The sequence below is a fragment of the Vulpes vulpes genome, chromosome 5 (assembly GCF_048418805.1).
Source record: "Vulpes vulpes isolate BD-2025 chromosome 5, VulVul3, whole genome shotgun sequence".
Taxonomy (NCBI): domain Eukaryota; kingdom Metazoa; phylum Chordata; class Mammalia; order Carnivora; family Canidae; genus Vulpes; species Vulpes vulpes.
The window spans coordinates 96,962,341-96,982,391 of record NC_132784.1 but is presented as its reverse complement, the minus strand read 5'-3'; the positions used below and the strand labels follow the sequence as shown (position 1 = coordinate 96,982,391).

The following is a 20,051-nucleotide window of genomic DNA, read 5'->3' as shown; positions in this document are numbered from 1 at the left end:
CACCAATAATTTTCTGACTGGAGTATTTTATTCGTTGGTCAAATATTGTGTTTCCACCCTGGTCAATCATCTTTGTGTTGATAACTGTATTAGTTTTTGACTGATGCATAACAAATTAACCCAAAACCCAGTGTTTTAAAACAAATAGTTATTTAATAGTTTCCTTGGGTTGGGAGTGGCTTAGTTGGGTGATTCTGACTTGAGGTTTCTTGTGAGGTTGCAGTTAAGTTGGAGTTTGGGGCTGCAGTCATCCTAAGGCTTTGTGTGACCGAAAGATCTGATTCCAAGATAGCTGATTTGCATGGCTGTTGGCAGGAGGCCTTAGTTTCTTGCCATGTGAATTTCTCTGTAGGATTTCTTGAATATCTTCATGGCAGGGCAGCTAGTGTCCTCCAAACAGGGATCAAGGAAAGTAAGATGGAAGTCCTAATGTCTTTTATGACCTAGCTTGGAGGTTACAAGGTTTTATGAAATCTTACCCTGAAAAACTTAAGAACCATTAGGTTGGAGTGCGGAGAGAGCAGGATGGAACCTAAGACACCAAGAAAAATCAATATTTCTTCAATATTCTATTGGTTACTAATGTCTGTTTTATACAATGTGGGAGACTATATCAGTGTGTGAATACCAGGAAGCAGAGACTGCTGGGAACCCTCATGGAGGCTGGCTGTCACAGTAACAAAAACTATTTTTTTAAATACTTGTCTTCCTGGAGGTTATAAATTCAGTTAAAACAATCATTACCACTGCTACCACCACTGAGCATGCTGCTTTATTTTCCCCCCATTTGTATTGAGATATAATTGCCATGTTGCATTGTATAATTTAAAGGTATACAACATGATGTTTTAAAATATTCACACATTGTGAAATGATTACCACACTAAATTTACTTAACATCTGTCACCCTAGCTTGCTGCTTTAGAGGTATGTCAAAGATCTATTCAATCACCAATTAAGACTGAGACACAGTCAGGTCTTGGAATAAAGCTATTGTCAATAACATCACTTTAGCCATGAAGAGGAATAATATCTATGAGTTTTTACTTCCATTTTTAACATAGTGACCTTTAAATTGGGAGCCCAAGGTCTCATTGTAAGTCAGCTTTGATGGATGGTAGGACCAGGTAAAGTTGGGGTTCAGCAGAATAGTTAATGGAAATATTTTCAGTAGATTGAATTTGGCAAGGATCAGTTGCTTGTAGTCAAGAATTTCTTCCCATGAGGATTAAGCCTTTATTTCACAGAAAAGAATTACTCCATCTCTTCCTAATCCATACAATCTATAAAAGGCTAGTCTTGAAAAGTATTTATGTACAAAGAGTTTTATAACCCTTTAGAAAGTCTTCCATTTTTCTTCCTCTTTTTGAGGGCTTCCAAAAATGCCATTCTTTATTCAAACATAACTAAATTCTAAGACAAGTTGTACCAAATTGTATACTTAGAATTAATGTGGATTGTGAAATCAAAACCACAATAAGATACCATCTCACACAGGTCAGAATGGCTAAAATTAACAACTTAGGAAATGACAGATGTTGATGAGGATGTAGAGAAAGGGGAATCATAGTACACTGTTGGTGGGAATGCAAACTGGTGCAGCCATTCTGGAAAACAATATGGAAGTTCCTCAAAAAGTTAAAAATAGAGCTACTGTTTATCCAGCAATTGCATTACTGGGTATTTATGCCAAAGATACAAGTGTAGTGATCTGAAGGGGCACCTGCACCCAATGTTTATAGCAGCAATGTCCATAGTAGCCAAACTATGGAAGGAGCCCATATGTCCATCGACCAAAGAATGGATAAAGAAGATGTGGTATATAAATATAATGGAATACTACTCAGCCATCAAAAAAGAAATCTTGACATTTACAATGATGTGGATAGAACTAGAGGATATTATGCTAAGTGAAATAAGTGAATCAGAGAAAGACAATTATCATATGATTTCACTCATATCTGGAATTTAAGAAAGAAAACAGAGGATCATAGGGGAAGGGAGGGAAATATAAAACAAGATGAAATCAGAGAGGGAGACAAACCATAAGAGACTCTTGATCATAGGAAACAAATTGGAGAAGAAGGAGGGTGATGGGGTAACTGAGTGATGGGTATTGAGGATAGGTGATGTAATGAGCACTGGGTGTTATTGAAGACTGATGAATCACTGACTTCTACCTGAAACCAATAATACATTATATGTTAATTAATTGAATTTAAATAAGTAAATATTTGAACTTAAAAATATAAATAAATAAAAAATTTAAAACTATAGGTTGTGAACTTAACAAAATGCCTTCTCAATATCCCATTAGTGGTTACTGAGGACATGAAGTTCATAGGGGAAAGTCAAAATAGAAGGTGGTACAGATCAGTGTTAGACCTCATTCTATATCTCTATTTAGCAGCTATTCCCTGCAGTTCTTTTGGGCCACATTCTGTAAACATGGGAGTCACTGCCATGAACTGTGGGCATATATGATATTTCCAACAGGAAATATCCTGGATATCCATCCTTTTGGATACAGAGAGATGTTGTTTAACATGAGAGTATAGGGAGATGTGTTCTGAGGTCGTTGATAGCCTTTATGTTACTAAAGATGAAGGATTACTCTTCTGTAATTTAAAATAAATCTAGGTTAGGGTCTTATTGTAGCTTTTTGTTCTGTCAGAGGACTTAAGTGCTAGTTATATTTGAAAACTGTTTGATTTTACCACCTGAGGAATAAATCAAGAAGAAGGGAAATTTAAAATGGGCTATCTAGGGGGGATAGTGGGCTTAACTAAATCACTAACACACCAGTGACTCTGCCTGTATTGATTCTCAAAGTAGAGCTGCAACTAAATTTCCTTTAACTTCAAATTATTATACAGAAATTCATACCTGTTTTTATCCCTTTATTGATAAAATAATGCAAATATGCCTCTTAAATTCTAATGGGAAACTGACTCCCTCTTTGAAGAATTTACTGCCCATTTTGTGTGTAGGATATTTGTACAATTCTCAGAAAACGTTACCTTAGTGATTTTTAGAGCATATTGATAAAGTAGAAAAGTGACAAACAGGAGCTCTCCCATCTGTACCCGCAGGCAATTTAATCAAGGTCATATATACTAACAGGCAAGGAACTGCATGAGTTAAATATTTGTTGAAGGAGTGGATAAGAGTTTTATGGAAACTGTTGTCTAAAAAAGGCAAATAAGATATGTGCAAAAATACTTCTAAATGCTAAAAGATAATTATAAAGCTTTATGATAATTTCCCAGAAGAAATAATTTCTTCAGTTGGAGAAACCTGGGAATGATTCCGACAGCTTGGGCACATGGAACCTTCCCCCAGCAATGTTCCATAGCTAAAAAACATTTATACATCCCTGCCCTTTGGAACTCACGATATTTCCTAAGGTTGGATAAAGTCAATACGTTGAAGTTTGAGGGCTGCAGATTCCAGAGGGCTAGTGAGGACATCACTGAAAAGGTCAAGATCTGGGCAGCCCCAGTGGCTCAGTGGCTTAGCGCTGCCTTTGGCCCAGAGTGTGATCCTGGAGACCTGGGATTGAGTCCTGTGTCGAGCTCCCTGCATTGAGCCTGCTTCTCCCTCTGCCTGTGTCTCTGCCTCTCTTTCTCTGTGTCTCTATGAATAAACAAATAAAATCTTTTTTTTTTTTTAAAGTCAAGATCCACAGTGTATAGAGAGGTACAGGATGTTAGAGGGTGTGGTAGATGGGAAACGAGAGGATACAAATTCAGGTAACTACCGAGTTCTCACCCATGGCTTCATTTGTCAAAGGTGTCTGATGAAGGTGATGGATGTCAAAGAACCTGGCATAATGCTGGTCAAGGTTATTTAAATATAATATAAATTGATGAAATATAAATGCAAAAAGATGAGAATATTATTTTCATTAAACTTTAAGTTGAATGAGTGGAGATGTGATAAAATTTAATTACTAAAAAAGATTGTTCTCCAGGTAGATGTGGGTGAGAGAAACAAAGGATTGAAAAAATTTTTGAAACATTCTGCACTTGGGTTTGTTTTGTTTTGTTTGTTTTTGCATGAGGCAGTATCATGGCGAGCATAAAACTGGAACCAGACCCATCTGAGTTGAAACCTGCTTCACCCACAAGGAAGTTGGGTGACTCTCAGTGCCTGTTTCCTCATCTGTAAAATAGGAATAATAAATAGCCCCAATTTCATTAGGTTGCTTTGTGGCTGCAATGATTTTTTTTTTAAACTAACTACTGGAGTTAGGCCAAACTTCACAGGTTAATGGTATAGTTTTTCATAAGACTCCTCCTCTCACCTCAGACACCAGCCACAAGTTAGGGGTCCCAGGCCATCCTCACTTTTTAGCAGCTGGTTATGAATTGAGGATTTCTGCTCAAGTTTCTCTCAAGTTTGATAACTCGCCAGAATGAATCATAGAACTCATGGAAGTGCCATATTATGACAGTGCTTTTATTAGAGCAAAAGGATACAAATCAGAACCAACTGAAGGGAGGGATGCATAGGGTGAGGTCTGGGAGGAGCCCAAATACAACTCAGATTCCAGTCATCTCCCTGTGGAGTTCCAGGCATTGTTACCTCCAGCAAGCACAATGATGTGGATGTGTGACAATACTCAAAAGTATGGCCAACCAGGGAAGCTCACCTGAGCTGCTTTGTTGTCCACAGTTTTTTTTTTTTTTTTTTAATTTATTTATGATAGTCACAGAGAGAGAGAGAGAGAGAGAGGCAGAGACACAGGCGGAGGAAGAAGCAGGCTCCATGCACCGGGAGCCTGACGTGGGATTCGATCCCGGGTCTCCAGGACCGCGCCCTGGGCCAAAGGCAGGCGCCAAACTGCTGCGCCACCCAGGGATCCCTGTTGTCCACAGTTTTAAATGGGGTTTCATGACAGAGGCATGATTGATTAAGTAACTGCCTGTACAGTTGCACTCAATTACCCAGCCCCTCTCTGCTACTTGAAGTTTGGACTAATATCACCTGGCTCAAAGCCCCAACCCTCTAATCACATTGTTGATCTTTGTGACATGGCCAGCCCCTGTTCTGAGTCATTTCCTTAGCAGAAACTTTTCTGGAGCCCACCATGAATCATCTCATTATCATAAACTATTAAGGACCCCTTTTAGTAATTAGGACACTCCTCTCACTTGGGATATTCCAAGGATCTGGAGGGTATTTCCCAGGAACCAGGGACAGAGGCCAGCTGAATGCTCTATTATGCAGTGGCTAAAAGAGTTAATGTCTGAAAAGCACCTAGAACAGTGCTGACATATGGGAAACACCATAAAAATGTTTGCTAAATAAGTAATACATTCTTGCTCCACTTTGAAGATGCCAAACAAAAAGTCATATCTTTACTGAATATTGATATCTTTTAAAAATAATTATTGAGTTTAATAGCATCAGACAAAAGGACTTTATTTTTTTCCCCCTTTAGGTCTTTTTTTAAAATCTAGAAAACATAACAAGATGCAATTTTATGCTAATAAACTATCTTGGAAACTATGTAGAGTGAAACCTACACCAACATATAGGCTGCCAGGAGATTTGGATTCTTGTCCTAGCTTTGTTTTTGATTAGTTGTTTGACTTTAGGAAATTTCTAACCTCCTTGGATCTCAATTGTCTTTATCTGGCATTGGTCTACTTGTTTAGGGATTGTTTGGCACCAAAATCTTTCTTGGATGAAAAATACATTTTTTTCATTATCTCTACACTCCTTCTCCCTTCTGCCTCCTGTCCACTATGTTTTCTAATTTGAATTAAAAAGAGATGAACTTCATTTAAATGAGATCTAAAATACTGTCTTCTGGGAAAGTCAATATTCTGATTCATCTGGTATTATTACTCATATTATTAGTAGTATTATGATTATTTAGGTCATTGAAGCCTACAAGTAATAGGAATCACAGAATCATTATGATAATGATAAGTGTTGAATGAGGTAGAGAAAATGCCATAGATTGGTAAGATTTGATGGCTGGAACATGTTTTTTATCTTGTTTTCACTGTTTTTTTTTAAATGGTTTGTCTAAATATTTGTTATTCAATGCTGACTTAATATAAATTTATACTAATATTTATTGACAGTAGGAAACATGTAAGACTCTATTCCCATGATAGAGTAAGACAGAAATGTAATATCTATAACTAGATCTACATTTGTATCTGTATTTATCTATTCAGCTATCAATACCTAGCTAGTTATAAACAACTATATATAGAAAGATCAGTAGGATGAACGGGGTATGAAAAAAATCTTGTAAAACTTATTGATGATAATAATGAAAAGATGTTACTTGAGTGAAAGACATTTTTATGTTCTTTATTCTTTAAAATTTTTCATTTAAATTCTTTTTTTTTTTTTCATTTAAATTCAATGTAGTTAACATCGTGTATTATTAGTTTGGGGGGAGAATTTAGTGATTCATTAGTTACATTTAACACCCAGTGCTCTTTATATCAAGTGCCCTCCTTAATAACCATCATCCATTTAGCCCATTCCCCTACCCACGTCCCCTCTAGCAACCCTCAGTTTGTTCTCTATACTTGAGTTTCCTATGGTTTGCATCCCTCTCTGTTTTCATTTTTCCTTCAGAAAGAACATAGCATTCAAAATATTAATGAGATGTCTGGGTAGCTCAGTCTGTTGAACACCAAACTCTTGATTTCAGCTTGGGTCATGATTTTAGGGTCCTGGGATTGAGACCTGTGTCGCACTCCCTGCTCAGTGGGGATGCTGCTTAAGGATTCTCTCTCCCTAGCCCTCTGCCCCCATTCCTTGCTCATGCTATCACAAACAAACAAATCTTTAAAAAAATACTTGTTGCTACTTGAATTTTTGATATCCTTTGTATCTAGAGGTTGGTCTTGCAACAACTTCATATTTGTAGAAGAGCATTTTCAACATGATTCTTGTGAGATAGGAAAGGGTCGTGCAGTCTAGTATATTTAGGAAATACTGGGCTACTTATCATAGTCAAAGAAAAAAGAAGCTAGAATGTATTCAGAATACCCAAGGTTAAGGAATTTGCAGCATTTTCTAAATGTATTTAACCATGCAATTCTTTCTTAGTGAAATACTCATTAATGCCACAGGAAACACTAAACAAGACAAAAAAAAAAAATCACAACAAACAAGCAAACAACCCCCTCCCCCACAACATATCTCAAAGCAGTCTCTAACCAAGGGCAAACACTGCCCTCTCGATCTCACACATAAAGAATTTCACTTATATTTTCCAAGTAGTTCCTAATATAATGGCCATTTTATTAATTAGTAAGTTTTTAAGAAGATATTTGTTTATTTATTTAAGAGAGAGAGAGAGCACTTGTCCAAGCAGAGGGGAGGGGCAGAGGAAGAGACAGAAGCAGACTGAGCAAGGAGCCGGTGAGGGGCTCATGACCTGAGCCAAAGGCAGATGCTTAACCGACTGAGCCACCCTGGTGCCCACTTAGTAGTTTTTAAAAGAGCGATGTAGAATAAATAGTTTGAAATAATTATATGAAGCCAAACTATCAGCAAATCTTAACAAGATTAATGCTGAATAAGGAAACAGAAATACAAAAAAATGCATATAAAACTTAATTTTTGCACAGAATGTAACAGATGTTCATAGTATGACTGTGGCATTAAGGAGAAGTTAAATTATGTTTATGATCTTGTAGAAGAACACATTTTTGGCAAGGTATCTGTAAAAAAATTATTTAAAAAACCTTTGTTTAAAATTTTTGTTTTATTGGTAAACTTCTGTTATCTAGAATATCAATTATATAAAACCTTCTCATTCTCTAACAGTGCCAGGTCATGGAAGGAAGATGTAGCTACGATGTGAAGGAAACTGGAGCCACTTAAGCAACTTTGTTACATTGGATATAGCTTTTAAATTTCCCTGAATCCAGCTTCTCTCAGAGATGGTAAGGTCGGCTTCCCAGGATTATTGTGAAATAAAATGAGACCCAATATATGAAATCATCTAGGACTTGCTTACAAAGCAGGAGCCTGTAATAAAGTTTCTTTAAAAATAATTTACTATTTTTTAAAAGATTTTATTTATTTATTTGACAGAGAGGGAGAGAGAGAGAGAGAGAAGGCATGAACAGAGGGAGAAGCAGAAGGAGAGGAGAAGCAGGCTCCTTGCTCAGCCTACATGGGCTCCATCCCAGGACTCTGAGATCATGGCCTGAGCTGAAGGCAGATGCTTAATCAGCTGAGCCACCCAAGGGTCCCATTTACTACTGTTACCTGAAGTCTAAAAAGCCTTGGAATCTTTTAATTTTCTTAAACCTTTCTGTGCTGGTGATCCAGCAGGTTTGGGGTTTTTAGAAAAAGCAACAGGGCCAAATGCGGAAGGAAGGAGGGAGGATTTAGCAATTGTTGGTGATTTTTTTTTATTATTATTTATTTATGATAGTCACAGAGAGAGAGAGAGAGAGGCAGAGACACAGGCAGAAGGAGAAGCAGGCTCCATGCACTGGGAGCCCGATGTGGGATTCGATCCCGGGTCTCCAGGATCGCGCCCTGGGCCAAAGGCAGGCGCCGAACCGCTGCACCACCCAGGGATCCCTTGTTGGTGATTTTTAAGAGGGCAATTTCATGAATGGTGAGGATGGAGGCCAGATTGCAGGCATGTGAATATCAACAAGGAATTCCATCAAGAAGCTGGGCACAGAAGGAGAAGAGAAATACGGTAGAAGCCTGAAGGGTTTAGGCAAGGGATTTTTTTTTTTTTTTCTGGATTAGGAGGAGATGACATCCTAAAATTTTTTTGAAGGTCAACAAGAATAAAGAGGAAGACAGTGGAAAGAATACAGATGTAAGAATCAGGGCTGTTTCTAGGTCAGGCTCGATCACTAATTCACGGTGTTACCTTGGGCACCATCCTTAGCCTCTCAGAGTCGTGTGAAATGGAGGTGCTAATACCATCCTTTTCTCCTCCATGATTTTGGGGTGAAGATCATTTGAAATAAAGCCTGTAAGAGTACTTTGAAAGCTTAGGGTATGTTATCATACAAAATAAGCGTGAATCTTTTCAGAAGATGGTCTATGTCCAAGATGCTTACCTTTATGGCAGGTGCTATGAAAATGTTGTTTGGCTGCTTATGAAGGGCAAGTCTCGAAGTGTTTATTGAACTGAATTGCACTAACATGGCAAATACACTTTTAGATTACAAAGCAAATCGCTCCTCCCCATTTATAAGCTAAGAGCCCTTCCCCGGCTCTCTTTGGACATTCTACCTTAGTTCTTGTTTTCATTACTTACCAACTGCTGTGCGGCCTGTCAGTTCCGTATTCTTCATCTCACACACTTTAACCATATCTCTCAGCAATTTTCTGTCTGGAAAAATTGCCTGCTCTTTGTTTTCATCGAGGTAAAACGGTAACCACTTAAGGCCCATTTATACAAGGAGGAAAAAAGACTGTTTAGAAACCTAGTGTCAAACCTGGTTTTTTCAAACCATGTTGTGTTTTGAACACTGTAGTATCAACAGAGTCAAAAGTTAAATTTTTTTTGAGTACTCAGAGCGGGAAAGATCTTCTGGAGCCTGAGCTTTAAATATAACCTCTTAAATTCTGATTGAGTTTATTCTTTAGCTTTTGAATTTATTTTTGGCACCATATGTACTATGTGGGGCCAAGGAAAAAAGACGTTTTCCAAGAATTGTTGATCCCCAACAAGAATGTAAGCACCTTAGAAGGAAAAACTTCACAAAGATTTTTAACAGTCTGTTGTCTGATTTAAAGATCATCCCTCAACTAGGCGTCATTCTAGACCTGGGGAGATAAAGATGAACAAGGCATATACTGCTGCTGCTGCTGTAGTTGTTCTTGTTGCTGTTGCTGTTCTTGTCTGCTTGTTGCTGTTGTTTTTCTTCTTTTTCTTTTTTTAAGATTTTATTTATTGGATCCCTGGGTGGCGCAGCGGTTTAGCGCCTGGCTTTGGCCCGGGGCGCGATCCTGGAGACCCGGGATCGAATCCCACGTCAGGTTCCCGGTGCATGGAGCCTGCTTCTCCCTCTGTCTATGTCTCTGCCTCTCTCTCTCTCTCTCTCCCTCACTGTGTGCCTATCATAAATAAATAAAATTAAAAAAAAAAAAGATTTTATTTATTTATTTGAGAGAGGGAGAGAGAGCACATGTGCAAGAGAGCATGCATGAGAGAGCATGGGGGAGGGGCAGAAGGAGCTGAAGAAGTAGAGTCTCTGCTGAGCAGGGAACCCAACACAGGGCTGGATCCCAGGACCTCAAGATCATGACCTGAGTTGAAAGCAGATGCTTAACTGACTGAGCCACCCAGGCGCCCTGGCATTATATTGTTCTTAATGAACTTTGGCAAATAGGAAAATAGTTGCAACTCAGAATGAGGAGTGCTGTGATGGAGTTGTGCATACAATCTAGTGGTCACAGAAACCTTGCAGGGAAGCAGAGGTGGCCAGTGGTCAGCTGTGAAAAATAAATGGTGGCATCTCACACACTGCTTGCCAGATCAGAGGCTTTAAACAAGTTGGCAGCTACTGCTACCAGTGTGAGGAAGCCCAGAAGGACGGTGTGACTCGAATGACTTTTTATTTTGTTTTGGGGCTTTAATTTTTATCATTTTACAGCTTGATTGGAGTAAAAGTGTCATATAATAAACTGCACATATCTTCTAGGCCCATTTTGATCTATCTATGCACCTGTCAGACAAACACCACAGTCAAGGTAATGAACATGCCCAATACCCTACACATTTCCTTGTTTCCCTTTGTAAGCCTTCCCTTTTATCCCTTTTTTCCTCCCCTTCTCAAGGAACCACAGATCTGCTTTCTGTCACTTAGGATTTGTTTGCATTTTCTAGAAATCAAATAGAGAGAATCATACGATAAGCACTCATTTTTCATCTGACTTCTTTCATTCCCCAAAATGATTTTGATATTCACTCATGTGAATGTGTATCAATATTTCATTTCTTTACTTTCTTTTTCTTCCTTTATTTCTTTTCCCTTTTTCTTTTTTTGCTTGGTAGTGTTTCACTATATGGCTAGAACACACTTTTGTTTTTTCATTTACCTGCTGACAGACATTTGGGTTATTTCCTGTTTTTGGCTAGTGAATCTAAAGTTGTGAATATTCCTATACAAGCTTTTATAAGGGCGAGCACTTTCATTTCTCTTGGATAAATACCTGGAAGTGGATTGACAAGATCAAAATGTATATATATATATATATATATATATATATATATATATATATAGGCTCAGTTTTTAAAGAAACTGCAACATTGTTTTTCAAAGTGGTTTTACCTTTTTAAAGATTTTATTTATTTATTAATGAGACACACAGAGAGAGGCAGAGACATAGGTAGAGGGAGAAGCAGGCTCCCTGGGGGGAGCCCCATGTGGGATTTGATCCCAGGACTCTGAGACCATGACCTGAGTCACCCAGGTGTCCCATGGTTGTATCTTTTTATAGTCCCACTAGTATTGTATGAGACTTTTAGCTCCTCCATATCCTTGCCAACAATTGTTGTCTTTTTAAAAATTTCAGCTATTCTAATAGATGTGTTATGATATCTCATTGTGGTTCTATTTTGCATATTCTTAATGACTAGTGATATTGAACATCTCTTCATGTACTAATAGACATTCATATATCTTTGTTGAAGTGTCTGCTCAGATCTTTTGCCCATTAAAAAAGTCAGGTTATTTATTATTATTGGGCTTTAAGAGGACTTTATACACTCTGGGTATAAGTCTTTTATCAGACATATGATTTGCAAATAGTTTGTCCTGGTTTGTATCTTAACAGTATCTTTCAAAGAGCAGAAATTTGTAATTTTGACCACATTGAATGTATCAATTTGTTCTTTTTAAAAATAGCTTTATTAATGTATAATTGACCCCCAAAGTGGCATTTAATATGTACAATTGATGAGTTTGGACACATGCAAACATCTGTGATACCATCACTACAATCCAAGTGATAAACATATTTAACACCTCCTGGAATTTCTTTGGGTCCCTTTGTTTTATGGTGTTTTATGTTTGTGGTAAGAACACTTAACGTGAGATCTATCCTTTTATTAAATTTCGAAGTTCACTATCCTGTATTGTTGAGTATGGGCACTGTGTTATATGGCAGATCTCCATAACGTATTCCTGTAGCATGATTGAAACTTTTTACCATTGAATAACAGCTTCTCATTTCTTCCTCTTTTCAGCCCCTGGCAACCCTATTATATTCTCTGCTTCCATGAGTTTGATTATTTTAGATTCTTCATATAAATGGAATCATGCAGATATCTTCTGTGACTGGCTTATTTCACTTAGTCTATGTCCTTCAGGTTCATCCATGTTGGCACAACTGGCAGGATTTCCTTTTTTCTTAAGGCTGAATGATATACCAATTTATGGTATACATTGTATTTTCTCTATCCATGCATCCATTGATGAACATTTAGGTTACTTTTCCATATCTTGGCTATTGTGAATAATTTTGTAGTGAACATGGGAATGCAGATCTCTCTTCAAGATACTGATTTCAGTTATTTTGGCTGTATACCCAGAAGTGGAATTACTGATAAGGACATTTTTGAGGAATATTCATACTATTTTCCATAGATGCTTCAAGTTTGTTTTTCCAGGGATTATGCTTCTAAAGTATGTAAAAAGCTTTGCCTAAGCCAAGATCACAGGAGTTTTCTCTTATATTGTCTTCTAAAATTTCATAGGTGTAGGTTTTAAATTTAGGTTTGTAACCCATTTTGAATTAATTTTTATACTTGTTGAAGTATGGATTATTTTTTTCATTAGATATCCAATTGTTTTTAGCCCTAATTATTGGAAAAGGCAATCCTTTCTCCAAGGTAGAAGGTAGAGGAGGAGAGGGATGGTAAAGTATCCTCCAGACTGAGAAGGCAGCTTCATACAGTTTACAGAGTTTTATTCAGGGTAATTTACTGATAGGGAGATTTAAGGCAAAAGACAATCCAGACATGTGCAGCTATTTTCCACAAAGTCCAGACCTCAGTCTACAGATTTTATAGAGCAAAGGGATGCCAGGAGGGCATTGTAGTGAGATCAAAGGGTTTGTATGCACTTAATTGACAGGTAACATTCAGTTAGATCTTGTGGTGTCCCACCTGTGCATCTGGAAGGGGAAAGACTATGTTATCTCTAACAGATTCATGGGAGACCAAAGCAAGCCTCCCTGCATTCTAGACCTGGTGGGTGTTTCTAAGGTGTGTATATTAATCTCCAAGGGGCCTGAAACATGCAACCACAAGAGAGGTCACTGGGTAGACAAGGACAAGATGGAAGGGCAAGGATGGAGCCACTATTGTTAGCACACCTATGCTCCACCCCTGACATCTTTGTGGCCAGTACAATCTTTTACATGCCATTCTTCTGCAATGAACCTACAGCCAGATATCAGAAAGTGACTTGCATCCCTATGCCACAGCAATAATATAGACAGCAGTGTATGATTAATATACCCATGAGAGAAAACACTTGGAACTCTACTTCTCTAGCAATCTTGTAAAGAAGTGAACCATCTAGTGAAGGCATTAGCAAAAGAGATCTTTACATGGTCAATAACTTTTTGCATATGAGACACAAAGTTCAGCATTTTGTAGACCCTAGCAGTCAGAGTGATTATGAATTTCAACATAAGTGGTGGTCCATGACAGGGAGATGTTACCTGAGGCAACAGGGAGGGACATCATCAGTGTGAGGCTAAGGGCGATGAGACAAATGTTTTAAAGGCAATAGGTATGGTAAATCTTCATTTAGTAACAACCCAGTAACTATTTGGTGCCCATGAACCAATACCATCCCTGGCTTTTCACCATTACTCATTCTGAAGGATGGGGTGACAACCACTCTAGCTACTTCCTGATGAAAAGGGGCATAGATTAGGATTTGTGGAATGAAACTGCCTTGCATCCAATTACAGATAATCCCTAGTACTGGGTTGAGCCCCCATCCTTCATAGGGCCATTGTTTCAGAACTCTCATGTATAGTCTTAGCTAACATTTGGTAATGTTAGCTCATTTCACATTTGGTAATATGGTCACTTCAGTTGAACAGTTGTCTCACTTCAGGAGCCAGTCCCACAGGTAGGCTTCCAAAGTTAGGCCTATGAGTAGAAAATTAGCCAGATATGCAAGGAAACCAGAAGTATTCAGGATCCAGCCCAGGTTTATAGGTAAACAGGAACAATTAATCAGAACTAGAATCTTAACACCCATAGAGGTGTGTTACTGAAACACATTTTTTTTTCTCTCTAGTTACCCTCCTTTCCATCAAAGATAGCCAAACTAAGACTACTGTTTGTGAAACAAGTCCAGTTTTAGCAAACTTGGCCTAATTATTTACATAAGTACAGCAAGAATAGTGGCTGGCCAGATAGGTTCTTTTAAATCAGCTTTGCTGGGACTTCTCATAAGGAATTTCAGAGTAAACATTTAATAGCATTTGGAGGCTAAGAAGCTAGTGAAATACTTGCCATCAGACTTGCCTGCACCGCTATATATTTGGGTTACTCTCTTCTCCAGGTCCCCAAAATATTCTGAGATTCCTGAGCCTGTAAGGTTACTTCTTTACTTACTCACCCTGTAAGGCCCTAGGAACCCTGTAAGCTAGGTATCAGGCCAATTTTCCAAGAGACTTCATTAGCTGCATAGAGTCAACCTTACCTCCTTAATGCTATCTGGTCATATCTGAGTCTATGCATGTCTCTCTCTAATATGACACTCTAGCCAAAGCCTTGGTAATATGATCAATGTTTCCAATACAGGAATACAGATTCTTATTGAACCTATGCAAGTAACTAATTGCAAGTAAGAATACCCCCTCAAGTAAGGAAGTGAATAAATAAATAAATAAATCTTTTAAAAAGGACAAGGTGGGGACACCTGGGTGGCTCAGTCAGTTAAGTGTCCAACTCTTGGTTCTGGCTCAGGTCATGATCTCAGGATCATGAGATCAAGCCCCATGTTAGGCTCCATGCTCAGAGCAGAGTATGCTTATGACTCTCTCTCCTTTAGCCCCTCTCCAGCCCTCCAAATAAATAAATCTTAAAAAAAAATAAAAGAGAGTAGGATTGCTCACTGGAATTTCCAAATTTTAGAGAGACCATGTAGGGAAAAAAAGAATGGTTTCCTTAAATCTGGAAGAGTAAACATTAGAGAACCAGCAATGTTTTAAACAATAGTCATAAAAACTATAATCATTTTCCTCAATTCATTCTGTCTCATGTTAATAATAATTGTTCTATTTGAATGCAGTTTTCCCATTAATTTGAGAAATTTCTACTCAGCTTGGTTTTATGATCCAAAGGGTATAAGAAATCTGTATTTGTCAAAAGTTCTCTCCATGAATCTTCTTGAAGACAAAACACGTAGCAAAAGCATCAGAACAATAACTGTGAATGACAAAAGACTCAGAAATGGCCATGGTTAAAGATCTGATGAAAGTTCATTATAATGCAATTGACAAGAAAATTTCTTTTTTTTTCTGTGACATACAACACTTCAATAATTAGAATTATAGTTGATGGCATTATACTAGGACATATCAAAATCTTAGGAATTTTTATGATTTCTAAAATAGTTATGGCATTCTTCCAGGTAATATGACCTAAAAAGGTTTATCAGCACTTATTTTACATTACTTCCTGTGTAACTTAACATACCAAGCCTAATTAGTTAAGAACTTCATTTAGAATTTGAATTTGGGGAATTTTGTTAAAAATATCAGAAGGTTTTAAAGCACATGCCTAAGTAGGAGCAGAGATCATTATAAAACTTAATTACCTAATTAAACAAGATGGCAATAAGAGCTTCTTAAGGCAAATACAGAAGTGACATAGTTAGCAAAATTTACTTCTTTTAATATTGATAAGATTCAGCTTTCTTAAGTAATTGAAGACCTGATAAAGATAAAATATAGAAACTGTCTTATTTTGTTTTATTTTCGTGGCAAAGGAAAAAACTCTCCATTTACGATTTCTTATTAAGAATAGACCAATAACCTACAAAAACCTTAAACAGAGAAAGGCCAAATTCCAATCTTATACCAGTTTACTTTTAAATCTCTTTCATTCCAATCTTAGCCCTGACCATGCGTAAAATTCTTTTCTAAAGATTCCTATTTGACAAACTTTCTACAACTTTCTTTTTTCTTTATATTTTGTCCTAAGTTTTTCCCTCCAAACAACCAGTCTCATTTTAGAACAAAATTACTTTCTATTCCTCAACAAAAATGTATTCCCACCTTTTCTGCCTTTCTTAACAAAATCACATCTGTATCTTCGGGGGTAAATCCCCAACAGTGCAATTGCTGGGTTGTAGGGCAGGTCTATTTTTAACTCTTTGAGGAACCTCCACACAGTTTTCCAGAGTGGCTGCACCATTTCACATTGCCACCAACAGTGTAAAAGGGTTCCCTTTTCTCCACATCCTCTCCAACATTTGTGGTTATAGCAGCAATGTCCACAACAGCCAAACTGTGGAAGGAGCCTCGGTGTCCATCGAAAGATGAATGGATAAAGAAGATGTGGTCTATGTATATAATGGAATATTAGCCATTAGAAATGACAGATACCCACCATTTGCTTCAACATGGATGGAACTGGAGGGTATTATGCTGAGTGAAATGAGACAATCGGATAAGAACAAACATTATATGGTCTCATTCATTTGGGGAATATAAATAATAGTGAAAGGGAATAGAAGGGAAGGGAGAAGAAATGGGTAGGAAATATCAGAAAGGGAGACAGAACATGAAGACTCCTAACTCTGGGAAACGAACTAGGGGTGGTGGAAGGGGAGGAGGGCAGGGGGTGGGGGTGAGTGGGTGATGGGCACTGAGGGGGGCACTTGAGAGGATGAGCACTGGGTGTTATTCTGTATGTTGGCAAATTGAACACCAATAAAAAATAAATTTATTATTAAAAACAAAAACAAACAAACAAAAACAAAATCACAAACCTTACTTCTGTTTTTTTTTTTTTTTTTTTTTTTTTTTTTTTTTTTTTTTACCCCTCTTGGGGCTTGAGCTTGCAACCCTGAACTTAAGATTTGAGCTGAGATCAAGCCACCAACCATGCCACCCGGATATCCCACATGCCTCACTTTGTTTGCATACAGAGTTGTTTCCCTTATTATTTCTAGTAGTCTTGATTGCGTTTATTAGAATACTTAATGCTTAGAAATCTTACTTTCCATTGAAAACTAAATAGTAAGCAATTCTGAACTGTTATACCAGAATTCTTTGGATTGGCAAATTTATTAATATATGTCATAATTTCCAGAAACATGCTCTTTATAAAATTTTAATGTTGATAACTCTAAAGAAATGTCTATCTAAACAACTTTAAATTTGCTTTAACATTAAATATTTTTCCAGATCACATGAACTTAAAAAACATCTGGGTTAGTTTCCTTCTTTCTGAGTTTTAGAAGGCCTATAAACCAATTACACAGAGCTCTTTTACCAAGTAATTTTAGCAATACCATTCAGAGGTAGAAAAATATCTCACATTTACAACCTACACATGTGGATACACACAGAGATAGATGTAAAGATCCTATAGGTACTAATATTTGTAGAGAAGATTTTAAGATTTGTATTTGTCCCTGGAATTAATCTGGAGGTGACTGTGCTAGAGTTTGAACACAAGAGCCAGTTTAGCAGTTTGTATTTTAAAAAGTCTTCTTCCCACCCCCACCCCACCTTTTTTTTTTTTCTTCAGTGTCAGGTGATTGTAGGTTATGTTTACATTTCAAGCACAGGACAAGCTGTATAACATCATGAGATGGGAAAAGGACACAAGTTTTCCCAAAAAGGACTTTGGTTTCCTGAAGCCAATGACTAAAGCCAATGAAGCCTTTAAGGTAAATAGGGGAAGATTCAGGATCAGTAAAGGAATAGGTGAATTTTGGATTGCCTCTAAGAGAAGCATTTCTAGCTTTGTAAATTTTGTAAGATAAGGAAAGCGGCTTTCAAATCCTCACAGAACTAGGTTGCAAGTCAAATAACTTTATAGGTTGATCTACTCATCTGATTCCATTTTCCTCAATTTGCTTTTCCCCCTCTGGGTACATTTTATTAGTTTCCTGCATGGATAGTATCCTGTCAGTGTTTTTAGAAGCTTTGAAATACCAATCAAAATATGCATCCAACTTAGATTGTCTAATCCAATGGCCAGCTTTCTCAAGTTGGGTCCGCAAATAGTAATTAGGTATTTTAAAGGATCCTCATTTAGGCCATTTGAGAGTTAAAACCATCCGAAGTATAATCCTTAAAAAACCTTCTGACCTCCTTCACCCAGGGATTTCTAGGCTCAACTTCAATAAGGATTTAATCCCACAGGGTATTTACCAAGGAAGTCTTTCTTTTAAAACATTTCCCCCCAGCGTTCCTTTAAGCTTTGCAATTAACAAAACAGAGAGCACTAATTATTGTGGCAGAGCCAAAGCTCACTTTTTGCCCAGTCCTTTCAGGTGCTGAACAAAGGATGTCAGGTGGATGTTCCCTTAACCTCTAAGGTCATGGGATAGGTGAGTTCAGTCACCAAGGACCAAGTGGGATGGTCCTAGTGGAGAACCCAAGGCGACCAATTGCCAGAGTTAAGTGAGCACTAGATGAGCGGCTGCTGCCAACAGCTTTGCTCCTGCTCTCAGACCACCCAGGCACACAAACCACCAACATCCCCCACCTGGGTGGTCCAAATTTACAACCCAACTTAAAGGGATCATCGTTTGGGGTACTTTAAATTCAACAAAACCCAAAGGGGTGTTGAAAGCAAAGAACTTTTTATCACTTGTTACAAGCAGGGAGACACGGAGATAGCTCTCAAAGCACTGTCTCTTTACTCATAATTCCTTTTCTGTGGAGTCTTGTAATGCAGAGCATGAGGGTAGCTGGTCAGCTTGGGATTTCCCCCACGGACAGTGGGCTTTCCCTTCTTGGCCCTTTTATCCATGCTTGCTTCCTTTTCTGCCTCCTGCCTGGCTTGACAACTGTTAGAAGGTGGAAGACGGGGAGGGACTTCAGACTGAGAAGGCACTTTGAGACAGAAAAAACAAAGCAGGCAACTCCACACAGTTTACATAGCAGCTATGGTCTGCAAAGTCCAGACCTTAGTCTACAGATTTTATAGGGCAAGGGGATGCCAGGAGGGCACTGTAGTGATTTATATGCACTTCAAACGATTTGTATGCTCTTAATTGACAGTTAACATCTAACTAGATCTCAAGGTGTCACCTGTGCATCAGGGAAGGGAACGACTTATCTCTAACAGATTCATGGGAGGCCAAAGCACGCCTCTCTATATTCCAGCCTTGGTAAGCATTTCTAAGGTACATATATAAGTGTCCATGGGTCCTGGAACATATAGCCCCAGAGAGGTCATCCAGTGGGTATGAACAAGATGGAGGGCCAAGGATGGAGTTAGTACTGTTAGCACTCCCACACTCGACCTTCGCCTTTGCTCCTCTGTCAAAATCCAGTTGTTCATATACATTTGGACCTATTTCTGGATTTATAATTACATCTTTTTATTTATTTGTCTGCATTTATGTCATCACCAGACCAATGTGATCACTGTAGCTTAAAATAGGTCTTAAAATCAGATACTGTTATCCTGCAATTTGGTCTTTTAATTTACTTATTTGTTTATTTTTATTCATGATAGAGAGAGAGAGAGAGAGAGAGGCAGAGACACAGGCAGAGGGAGAAGCAGGCTCCATGCAGGGAGCCAGACGCGGGACTCGATCCCGGGCCTCCAAGATCACGCCCTGGGCCAAAGGCAGGTGCCAAACCACTGAACCACCCAGGGATCCCCGAGATTTTGGTTTTGATTGTGATGGGCTATACATCCATTTGGGAGAACTGAAATATTAACAATGCTGAATGTTTCACTTTATTATTATATGGCATAGCTCTCTGTTTACTTAGATCTTTAATTCTTCTCAGTGGTGTTTTGTGCAGGTCTTTTCCATGTTTTGGCAGTTTGGTTTCATGTTTTTTTTGATTCATCATTTCATGTTTTTTGG

General features: G+C 38.0%; 1 long non-coding RNA gene across 1 annotated transcript in view; it reads left to right on the top strand.

Moving 5' to 3' along the window:
- Nucleotides 1-20,051, top strand: part of LOC112914358 (uncharacterized) — a 49,502-nt gene that overhangs the window by 12,771 nt on the left and 16,680 nt on the right. The window contains exon 2 of the long non-coding RNA XR_012001791.1: nucleotides 7,807-7,925. This is a non-coding gene — a long non-coding RNA (uncharacterized lncRNA). The remainder of the gene's footprint in view (nucleotides 1-7,806; nucleotides 7,926-20,051) is intronic.